We start from the raw sequence: 12,174 nt of genomic DNA, 5'->3' as shown, positions 1-12,174 counted from the left end.
TCACTCAGTATAATGACGTGTTATATTGTTATTACCTCCCACAGTCACTCAGTATAATGACGTGTTATATTGTTATTACACAGTCACTCAGTATAATGATGTGTTATATTGTTATTACCTCCCACAGTCACACAGTATAATGACATGTTATATTGTTATTACACAGTCTCTCAGTATAATGATGTCTTATATTGTTATTACCTCCCACAGTCACACAGTATAATAACATGTTATATTGTTATTACCACCCACATTTACACAGTATAATGACATGTTATAGTGTTATTACCACCCTCAGTCACACAGTATAATGACATGTTATATTGTTATTACCTGCCACAGTCACACAGTATAATGACATGTTATATTGTTATTACACAGTCACTCAGTATAATGACGTTTTATATTGTTATTACCTCCCACAGTCACACAGTATAATGACATCTTATATTGTTACTACCACCCACAGTCACTCAGTATAATGACGTGTTATAGTGTTATTACCACCCACTGTCACACAGTATAATGACGTCTTATATTGTTATTACCACCCACAGTCACACAGTATAATGACGTGTTATATTGTTATTACTACCCGCAGTCACACAGTACAAGGACATGTTATATTGTTATTACACGGTCACTCAGTATAATGACATGTTATATTGTTATTACACAGTTACTCAGTATAATGACGTTTTATATTGTTATTACCTCCCACAGTCACACAGTATAATGACGTGTTATATTGTTATTACTACCCACAGTCACACAGTATAATGACGTGTTATATTGTTATTACCACCCAGTCACACAGTATAATGACATGTTATATTGTTATTACCTCCCACAGTCACACAGTATAATGATGTGTTATATTGTTATTACCATCCACAATTACACAGTATAATGATGTGTTATAGTGTTATTACAACCCACAGTCACACAGTATAATGACATGTTATATTGTTATTACACAGTCACTCAGTATAATGACGTGTTATATTGTTATTACCTCCCACAGTCACTCAGTATAATGATGTGATATTGTTATTACCTCCCACTGTCACTCAGTATAATGACGTGTTATATTGTTATTACCTCCCACAGTCACACAGTATAATAACATGTTATATTGTTGTTACCACCCACAGTTACACAGTATAATGACGTGTTATAGTGTTATTACACAGTCACTCAGTATAATGACGTGTTATATTGTTATTACCTCCCACAGTCACACAGTATAATGATGTGTTCTATTATTATTACCACCCACAGTCACACAGTATAATAACATGTTATATTGTTATTACACAGTCACAGTATAATGACGTGTTATATTGTTATTGCCTCCCACAGTCACACAGTAAAATGACGTGTTATATTATTATTACCACCCACAGTCACACGGTATAATAACATGTTATATTGTTATTACACAGTCACACAGTATAATGACGTGTTATATTGTTATTACCTCCCACAGTCACACAATATAATGACTTGTTATATTATTATTACCACCCACAGTCACACAGTATAATAACATGTTATATTGTTATTACACAGTCACACAGTATAATGACGTGTTATATTTTTATTACCTCTCACAGTCACACAGTATAATGATGTGTTATATTGTTATTACCACCCACAGTTACACAGTATAATGATGTGTTATAGTGTTATTACCACCCACAGTCACACAGTATAATGACATGTTATATTGTTATTACACAGTCACTCAGTATAATGACATGTTATATTGTTATTACCTCCCACAGTCACTCAGTATAATGACGTGTTATATTGTTATCACCCACAGTCACACAGTATAATGACATGTTATATTGTTATTACCTCCCACAGTCACACAGTATAATAACATGTTATATTGTTATTACCTCCCACAGTCACACAGTATAATGACGTGTTATATTATTATTACCACCCACAGTCACACAGTATAATAACATGTTATATTGTTATTACACAGTCACACAGTATAATGACGTGTTATATTGTTATTACCTCTCACAGTTACACAGTATAATGACGTGTTATATTATTATTACCACCCACAGTCACACGGTATAATAACATGTTATATTGTTATTACACAGTCACACAGTATAATGACGTGTTATATTGTTATTACCTCCCACAGTCACACAGTATAATGACGTGTTATATTATTATTACCACCCACAGTCACACGGTATAATAACATGTTATATTGTTATTACACAGTCACACAGTATAATGACGTGTTATATTGTTATTACCTCCCACAGTCACACAGTATAATGACGTGTTATATTATTATTACCACCCACAGTCACACGGTATAATAACATGTTATATTGTTATTACACAGTCACACAGTATAATGACATGTTATATTGTTATTACCTCCCACAGTCACAGTATAGTGACATGTTATATTGTTATTAGCACCCACAGTCACTCAGTATAATGACATGTTATATTGTTATTATCACCCACAGTCACACAGTATAATGACGTGTTATTTTGTTACTACCACCCACAGTCACACAGTATAATGACGTGTTATATTATTATTACCACCCTCAGTCACACAGTATAATAACATGTTATATTGTTATTACACAGTCACACAGTATAATGACGTGTTATATTGTTATTACCTCCCACAGTCACACAGTATAATGACGTGTTATATTATTATTACCACCCACAGTCACACGGTATAATAACATGTTATATTGTTATTACACAGTCACACAGTATAATGACATGTTATATTGTTATTACCTCCCACAGTCACAGTATAGTGACATGTTATATTGTTATTAGCACCCACAGTCACTCAGTATAATGACATGTTATATTGTTATTATCACCCACAGTCACACAGTATAATGACGTGTTATATTGTTACTACCACCCACAGTCACACCGTATAATAACGTTATATTTTTATTAAAACCCACATTCACAGTATAATAACGTTTTCTAGTGTTATTACCACCCATAGTCACACAGTATAATGACATGTTATATTGTTATTACCACCCACAGTCACACAATATAATAACATTATATAATGTTATTACCTCCTACAGTCACACAGTATAATTAAATGTTATAATATTATTACCACCCACAGACACACAGTATAATGACGTGTTATATTGTTTTCTCCTTCATCCACTAGGGGACACTGGAGTTCAAGACAGTAGGGTATAGATGGTGGTAGAGTAGAGCCTGGCACTTTAAATTATTTAGAAGTGTGACTGGCTCCTCCCCCTCTATGCCCCATCAGCCCCATTTTTTTAGAATGTGCCTGAGAGAGCCGGTAGCACATCAGGCTGTCTCTAGCCTTTCTCATATATTTTTTATTTTTAAGTGTTTTTATTTAACAAACACTGAGACATGCAGACTTCTTACTATGGCAGTCTGCCTGCTATGTGGGAGCCGCCGGGAATGCACCGTTATGGCTACTGCAGCCTGTGTCCGGTGACCCTGAGGAGGGGGCACACATTACGGAGTCATCGGACCCTGCGAAGACCCACCACTGCTAACACCGGCATGTGACCGGGTTCCTCGCCGCCACCTCACCCCAGCATCCTGGCCTCAGCAGCCTGTAAGTTTAACCACTGCTCCTGATTAGCAGGAGCAGTGTATGTATAGCTGGGCTCAGTGACATTTTGCTGTCATTGTTAGGAGAGACCAGTCCCCCCCCCCTCCCCCCACACCTTCTCCCAATCTCAGAGTATCTCCTCGGGTTATGGTGGACATAGTCAGTAGTTCTAGTGCGGGCAGTAATCCTGGTCAGAACACCGGAGCAAGCGGTGGTGATGCTTATTACTATCGGCAGCCTTGACACTGCCACCCATTCCAAGCCGGTAATTGGTGCGTCATGCATACTAGTGGTGCCATCTGTAGTCGGGCTTTCCCTCACTGCCGCGCTGTGTGCTTCACACGGCTGGCAGCTAAGCGCTCTCCTCTAGAGATGTTTTAAGCAGCACCAGTTCCCATAGACAAGGCATCGGTGCTGCCTTTTTCGGAGGTCTGTAAGGTGGACTGCCGAGGCTGTCTAAGTCCCGCTGTTTACAATCCGGCCTCTGGAGTGCGGTCGCCCTCCTTGGTCTCTATTAGGAGACCACGGTATCCCACTGCTCCCATAGCAGGGAGTTTACAGCGCGGCCCCGCCATTTTGTAAAGTCCTGCTCCTAAGAGGGCATTACATGGTAGCTAAGCACAGAATGAGAATGTATCGATTCTTTCCTAGGGAGTCTCTCTGCTAGCATAGAAGCCGTCAGCTACCCTGAAGCAGCATCTGGCCAGCGGCTCTGCTGGCGTAATGCATAGTGCTGATAAGTGGGGGCCGCCACATCCCGCTGTCTTGGGGATGGATTCTGACCTAGGCGCGCACCACCATGCCTCGGGGTGCTTTTTTTAAGCGAGTCCCTCCACTTCAGTATGGTGGGGGCACCGTGGGCTGCTACAGATAGCAGCGCTATGTGTGAGAGATGAGCCTGCTCTCCTCTACACTCGGCAGAAGCGCTGGTGTTGCTTGTGACAAGTCTATGTTGAGCCCAGGAGGAGGCTTCCAAATCTGGTCTGATCTTGGAAGCTAAGCACATGCTCCCCACGTGGGGACGCCGCCATTTCCTCTGTTACTGAGCACTTCAGGAGTCCTTAGCAGCGCTGCGTACACACGGTGCTGGGTGAAGTGTTTGTTAGCGCTGCCTCATACACTTCTGATATCTGCTCGTCTGGGAGGTTTTCAACAGCTGCTGGTAAAGGCCCTGTTTTAATAGCGCTACAGGGGCATAGTTGGTGCTGTGGTTAGCCTTGCTGGATAAATGCCTAACTTGTTTGTTATTTGCATAAGCTAACGCAGGCTGGCATGGTGGCCCATGTCCTAGTCCTGCATCTGGAAAAGCCTCCGAAGCAGGTTAAACTGGAGCTGAAATGGCTCAGCTAATAAGGCGAGTACACCAGGGACAGAAGGGTCCCGGGATCTAAACAGGTCTGGGACAGTACGCTGCTAAAATATCTTACACCCCCTACGCCATAGCAGAATGACAGCCGTCCACACGTGGCATATGAGCAGTATATATTTGTATTTTATACTAAGCTCTGCTTTACAACATGTACATGTCCGGAGTGACCTCTGTCCTTGGCTCAACCAAGGTCTTGGGTCTGTTACTTCCATGGCTCTAACTATTGCTCATGTTCTACTATAAAGTATTATCATCACCTATTAATCTTGTATGTAGGTACATGTATACGTGTATAGATTCATAGATATATATATACTGTATACATCTATCGCCTCTTGTTCTTACCCTAAAGGCAGGGGTAGGATCTGTTCTTATCAGCTTTATGTCTCATACCTGGCATATTCACAGGAAAGATGATGTGATTGGAGGTCAGACTCGCCCGATGCGGTAGTTTGGTAGAATAACTCCGCTTTACACTATCTCTCCCTGAGGATTTGTGTGTGTGTGTGTGTGTGTGTATGTATGTGTGTATATATATATATATATATATATATACACACACACACACACACGCACAACCAAAAGTGAAAGTAAATGCCAGCGCTGCACCTCATGATGTCTGGTGCGCGGCGGCGGCGCCTTCCAGTGACGTCAGCGGTTGCCCGCTTGGCCCATGGTAACCATAGTGAGACACACAACAGGAAACAACAGAACAGAGGCTGACAGCGTTCTGTAACTAAGGGGCGGGGCCAGGCTAGCAAGTCTGCTCGCAGATACCACGGGAGCGCTGAGCCGCAGAGACATTGTACACACTGTGACAACAACGATAATAAATGAAATCAACTGGGCATATAAAGAAAGAAACGTAATAGACATACCTCTAAGTGTGTATCCAGCACAGTCTGGTGCCCATACAACGTGGCACCACTATGTGATGTCATTTATAGCTCTAGCAGAGGGAACAGGTTCTGTTCTTGCGTATCCCTATGTTTTGGCTGAGCACCCGGTACAGGACCTTAGGAAGAGTGAGTGCTGTATCAGAGACCGCGTCACAACAACACATCTCACAATTTATCACTTTAGAAGAGCAGCACACGGCAAACGCCGATGCGCATTTTGCTTGGTCAGCTTTATCAGGGCTTACCGTGTGCTGCTCTTCTCATGTAATAAGCTGTAATAGACACGTGTTGTTGTGTGAATAATAGGAAATGCCATCCTTATAAAACTGTGTATATATAGATAAGATCTGTCCTAGTAGTGAATAAGCATGTGAGTGTACAGAGAAATCAGTAAGAGCGCAGGGGGCATGTCAGTAATGCTGATCCTGGCATCAGACTGCACCGCACTTTGGGTCTGATTCAGACCCGCTCGCGAGCGCTATGCGCTCACAAGCGGGTCGATGGTGGCCCAGTGCGCATGACAGACCCGGCTCCGTCATGCGCATGCGCGAGACCCGGATAGCGACGGGCAAACCGTTGCTCCGGGTCTCGTACCAAAGGGGGCATGCTGTCGATGTTGAGTGACAGCATGCCCCCTTTGGAGGGCGGGGCGGGGGCGGGGCTGCCCAGACGGAGGCGTTCCCATGGGAACGCCTACCGTCTGGGGCCGTCCCCACTGACATCACTGTTAGAGCCGAAAGCACTCTGGGGCTTGCAGCAACGAGACCCTACCGCAAGGGTCTCATCGCAAGCCCGATGGTCGCGATGGTCTTGACCATCGCGACCATCATCATGGCCGCTCACTATAGCTGTGGGTGGTCACCCACAGCTATGCGAGCGGCCAGGAGGCCGTTCTGAAAAACAAGAAGGACGGCCCTGATTCAGAGCCTTAGACTGGTAGATACTGAAACTATTATATATGCAACTTTATTTGTGAGATATTGTTTATACTCCAGCACATGGTAGTGAAAGCACAAGATAAGCTGATTTAAGGAGAATATAACATAAGCTAAATACGGCTACATGTGACAGCAGATTTCACGGGGTCTGAATAAACAGCAGCTTTAAGCACCATATAATGAGATCAGCTCACAGCTTATGAGATTTTAATCACCAGCCTCTCATTCCTATTGAATGATACAGGTGACATTTATATTTATATTTAGCTAACTAATGATATAATAAATATCAAGTACAGTTTGAATATCTAACATAGAGGAAAAATAGCTACAATCATTTACTGAAAGGAACTGAGACTAAGGTAATGAATCCAGGAAATAAATACCTGAATAAATAGCAGCTTATAGCTGCCGTGTAATGAGATCAGTTCTCAGCTCCTGAGATAAGAATCCCCCTGTAATGAGATCAGTTCTCAGCTCCTGAGATAAGAATCCCCCTGTAATGAGATCAGTTCTCAGCTCCTGAGATAAGAATCCCCCTGTAATGAGATCAGTTCTCAGCTCCTGAGATAAGAATCCCCCTGTAATGAGATCAGTTCTCAGCTCCTGAGATAAGAATCCCCCTGTAATGAGATCAGTTCTCAGCTCCTGAGATAAGAATCCCCCTGTAATGAGATCAGTTCTCAGCTCCTGAGATAAGAATCCCCCTGTAATGAGATCAGTTCTCAGCTCCTGAGATAAGAATCCCCCTGTAATGAGATCAGTTCTCAGCTCCTGAGATAAGAATCCCCCTGTAATGAGATCAGTTCTCAGCTCCTGAGATAAGAATCCCCCTGTAATGAGATCAGTTCTCAGCTCCTGAGATAAGAATCCCCCTGTAGTGAGATCAGTTCTCAGCTCCTGAGATAAGAATCCCCCTGTAATGAGATCAGTTCTCAGCTCCTGAGATAAGAATCCCCCTGTAATGAGATCAGTTCTCAGCTCCTGAGATAAGAATCCCCCTGTAATGAGATCAGTTCTCAGCTCCTGAGATAAGAATCCCCCTGTAATGAGATCAGTTCTCAGCTCCTGAGATAAGAATCCCCCTGTAATGAGATCAGTTCTCAGCTCCTGAGATAAGAATCCCCCTGTAATGAGATCAGTTCTCAGCTCCTGAGATAAGAATCCCCCTGTAATGCGATCAGTTCTCAGCTCCTGAGATAAGAATCCCCCTGTAATGCGATCAGTTCTCAGCTCCTGAGATAAGAATCCCCCTGTAATGAGATCAGTTCTCAGCTCCTGAGATAAGAATCCCCCTGTAATGAGATCAGTTCTCAGCTCCTGAGATAAGTATCCCCCTGTAATGAGATCAGTTCTCAGCTCCTGAGATAAGAATCCCCCTGTAATGAGATCAGTTCTCAGCTCCTGAGATAAGAATCCCCCTGTAGAGATCAGTTCTCAGCTCCTGAGATAAGAATCCCCCTGTAATGAGATCAGTTCTCAGCTCCTGAGATAAGAATCCCCCTGTAATGCGATCAGTTCTCAGCTCCTGAGATAAGAATCCCCCTGTAATGAGATCAGTTCTCAGCTCCAGAGATAAGAATCCCCCTGTAATGAGATCAGTTCTCAGCTCCTGAGATAAGAATCCCCCTGTAATGAGATCAGTTCTCAGCTCCTGAGATAAGTATCCCCCTGTAATGAGATCAGTTCTCAGCTCCTGAGATAAGAATCCCCCTGTAATGAGATCAGTTCTCAGCTCCTGAGATAAGAATCCCCCTGTAATGAGATCAGTTCTCAGCTCCTGAGATAAGAATCCCCCTGTAATGAGATCAGTTCTCAGCTCCTGAGATAAGAATCCCCCTGTAATGAGATCAGTTCTCAGCTCCTGAGATAAGAATCCCCCTGTAATGAGATCAGTTCTCAGCTCCTGAGATAAGTATCCCCCTGTAATGAGATCAGTTCTCAGCTCCTGAGATAAGAATCCCCCTGTAATGAGATCAGTTCTCAGCTCCTGAGATAAGAATCCCCCTGTAGAGATCAGTTCTCAGCTCCTGAGATAAGAATCCCCCTGTAATGAGATCAGTTCTCAGCTCCTGAGATAAGAATCCCCCTGTAATGCGATCAGTTCTCAGCTCCTGAGATAAGAATCCCCCTGTAATGCGATCAGTTCTCAGCTCCTGAGATAAGAATCCCCCTGTAATGAGATCAGTTCTCAGCTCCTGAGATAAGAATCCCCCTGTAATGAGATCAGTTCTCAGCTCCAGAGATAAGAATCCCCCTGTAATGAGATCAGTTCTCAGCTCCTGAGATAAGAATCCCCCTGTAATGAGATCAGTTCTCAGCTCCTGAGATAAGTATCCCCCTGTAATGAGATCAGTTCTCAGCTCCTGAGATAAGAATCCCCCTGTAATGAGATCAGTTCTCAGCTCCTGAGATAAGAATCCCCCTGTAATGAGATCAGTTCTCAGCTCCTGAGATAAGAATCCCCCTGTAATGAGATCAGTTCTCAGCTCCTGAGATAAGAATCCCCCTGTAATGAGATCAGTTCTCAGCTCCTGAGATAAGAATCCCCCTGTAATGAGATCAGTTCTCAGCTCCTGAGATAAGAATCCCCCTGTAATGAGATCAGTTCTCAGCTCCTGAGATAAGAATCCCCCTGTAATGCGATCAGTTCTCAGCTCCTGAGATAAGAATCCCCCTGTAATGCGATCAGTTCTCAGCTCCTGAGATAAGAATCCCCCTGTAATGAGATCAGTTCTCAGCTCCTGAGATAAGAATCCCCCTGTAATGCGATCAGTTCTCAGCTCCTGAGATAAGAATCCCCCTGTAATGAGATCAGTTCTCAGCTCCTGAGATAAGAATCCCCCTGTAATGAGATCAGTTCTCAGCTCCTGAGATAAGAATCCCCCTGTAATGAGATCAGTTCTCAGCTCCTGAGATAAGAATCCCCCTGTAATGAGATCAATTCTCAGCTCCTGAGATAAGAATCCCCCTGTAATGAGATCAGTTCTCAGCTCCTGAGATAAGAATCCCCCTGTAATGAGATCAGTTCTCAGCTCCTGAGATAAGAATCCCCCTGTAATGCGATCAGTTCTCAGCTCCTGAGATAAGAATCCCCCTGTAATGCGATCAGTTCTCAGCTCCTGAGATAAGAATCCCCCTGTAATGCGATCAGTTCTCAGCTCCTGAGATAAGTATCCCCCTGTAATGCGATCAGTTCTCAGCTCCTGAGATAAGAATCCCCCTGTAATGCGATCAGTTCTCAGCTCCTGAGATAAGAATCCCCCTGTAATGAGATCAGTTCTCAGCTCCTGAGATAAGAATCCCCCTGTAATGAGATCAGTTCTCAGCTCCTGAGATAAGAATCCCCCTGTAATGCGATCAGTTCTCAGCTCCTGAGATAAGAATCCCCCTGTAATGAGATCAGTTCTCAGCTCCTGAGATAAGAATCCCCCTGTAATGAGATCAGTTCTCAGCTCCTGAGATAAGAATCCCCCTGTAATGAGATCAGTTCTCAGCTCCTGAGATAAGAATCCCCCTGTAATGAGATCAGTTCTCAGCTCCTGAGATAAGAATCCCCCTGTAATGAGATCAGTTCTCAGCTCCTGAGATAAGAATCCCCCTGTAATGAGATCAGTTCTCAGCTCCTGAGATAAGAATCCCCCTGTAATGAGATCAGTTCTCAGCTCCTGAGATAAGAATCCCCCTGTAATGAGATCAGTTCTCAGCTCCTGAGATAAGAATCCCCCTGTAATGAGATCAGTTCTCAGCTCCTGAGATAAGAATCCCCCTGTAATGAGATCAGTTCTCAGCTCCTGAGATAAGAATCCCCCTGTAATGAGATCAGTTCTCAGCTCCTGAGATAAGAATCCCCCTGTAATGCGATCAGTTCTCAGCTCCTGAGATAAGAATCCCCCTGTAATGCGATCAGTTCTCAGCTCCTGAGATAAGAATCCCCCTGTAATGCGATCAGTTCTCAGCTCCTGAGATAAGTATCCCCCTGTAATGCGATCAGTTCTCAGCTCCTGAGATAAGAATCCCCCTGTAATGCGATCAGTTCTCAGCTCCTGAGATAAGAATCCCCCTGTAATGAGATCAGTTCTCAGCTCCTGAGATAAGAATCCCCCTGTAATGAGATCAGTTCTCAGCTCCTGAGATAAGAATCCCCCTGTAATGCGATCAGTTCTCTGCTCCTGAGATAAGAATCCCCCTGTAATGCGATCAGTTCTCAGCTCCTGAGATAAGAATCCCCCTGTAATGCGATCAGTTCTCAGCTCCTGAGATAAGAATCCCCCTGTAATGCGATCAGTTCTCAGCTCCTGAGATAAGAATCCCCCTGTAATGCGATCAGTTCTCAGCTCCTGAGATAAGAATCCCCCTGTAATGCGATCAGTTCTCAGCTCCTGAGATAAGAATCCCCCTGTAATGCGATCAGTTCTCAGCTCCTGAGATAAGAATCCCTCTGTAATGAGATCAGTTCTCAGCTCCTGAGATAAGAATCCCCCTGTAATGAGATCAATTCTCAGCTCCTGAGATAAGAATCCCGTCTTTTGCTTCCATTTAATGATACTGGCAACATTTGTATCTATGTTTAGCTAACCAATGATACAATAAATACTTTGTAGAATATAATGTAATATAAGATACAATTAATATCAACTAGTAGCTAATACACATCTCCATTCTCCATTGAGGACTAAATTTAGTGAACTACATCTATATCTGCTGGATCAAATAACCATCTTTTTGGAATTATTATTTTAGTCTATTAGGACAATAACACACACAACAATAGACTATATTATACATTTACAAATAAAGACAGCACACTACCTTGTTTTTAAATTGACTTTACTCTTTTCACAATTTTCATTTTCATTTATTCTTATCACTTTATATCTACTATAATAAACATTATTTTTAATATTTTGCTTTAGGAAACCCTAATTTAGGGGTATATATTTAACCATGTATAGATATTGAACAGTATTAAGCTATGATTAAGCACAGACAATATAATGACGTATAAATTAAATAAGTAATAAATAACATTGTGTATTATATTTTGAAAAGCCCGATTTATTATTTTAAACTTTTCTAATAAAAGTAAAAGAATTTTATTCTCTAAGGAGGGTTTGAGTGCACCCGTACTACAATTGATTCCCTTTTCTCTCTCTCTCCCTCTCTCTCTCTCTCTCTCTCTCTATATATATATATATATATATATATATATATATTTTCAGCATTTTGAATCAATGGGCAGCACCTAGTAATATTGAGCACATATAGCATGATAATATATTGAAACTATATGGATAGCTATAGAATTATCCCTCATTGACTTCTTGATTATATGTAACT

This window comes from Taudactylus pleione, unplaced genomic scaffold (assembly GCF_031769625.1).
Source record: "Taudactylus pleione unplaced genomic scaffold, aTauple2 ptg001127l, whole genome shotgun sequence".
Taxonomy (NCBI): Eukaryota; Metazoa; Chordata; class Amphibia; order Anura; family Myobatrachidae; genus Taudactylus; species Taudactylus pleione.
The sequence above is the reverse complement of the archived record's forward strand: the minus strand, read 5'-3'. Positions refer to the sequence as shown.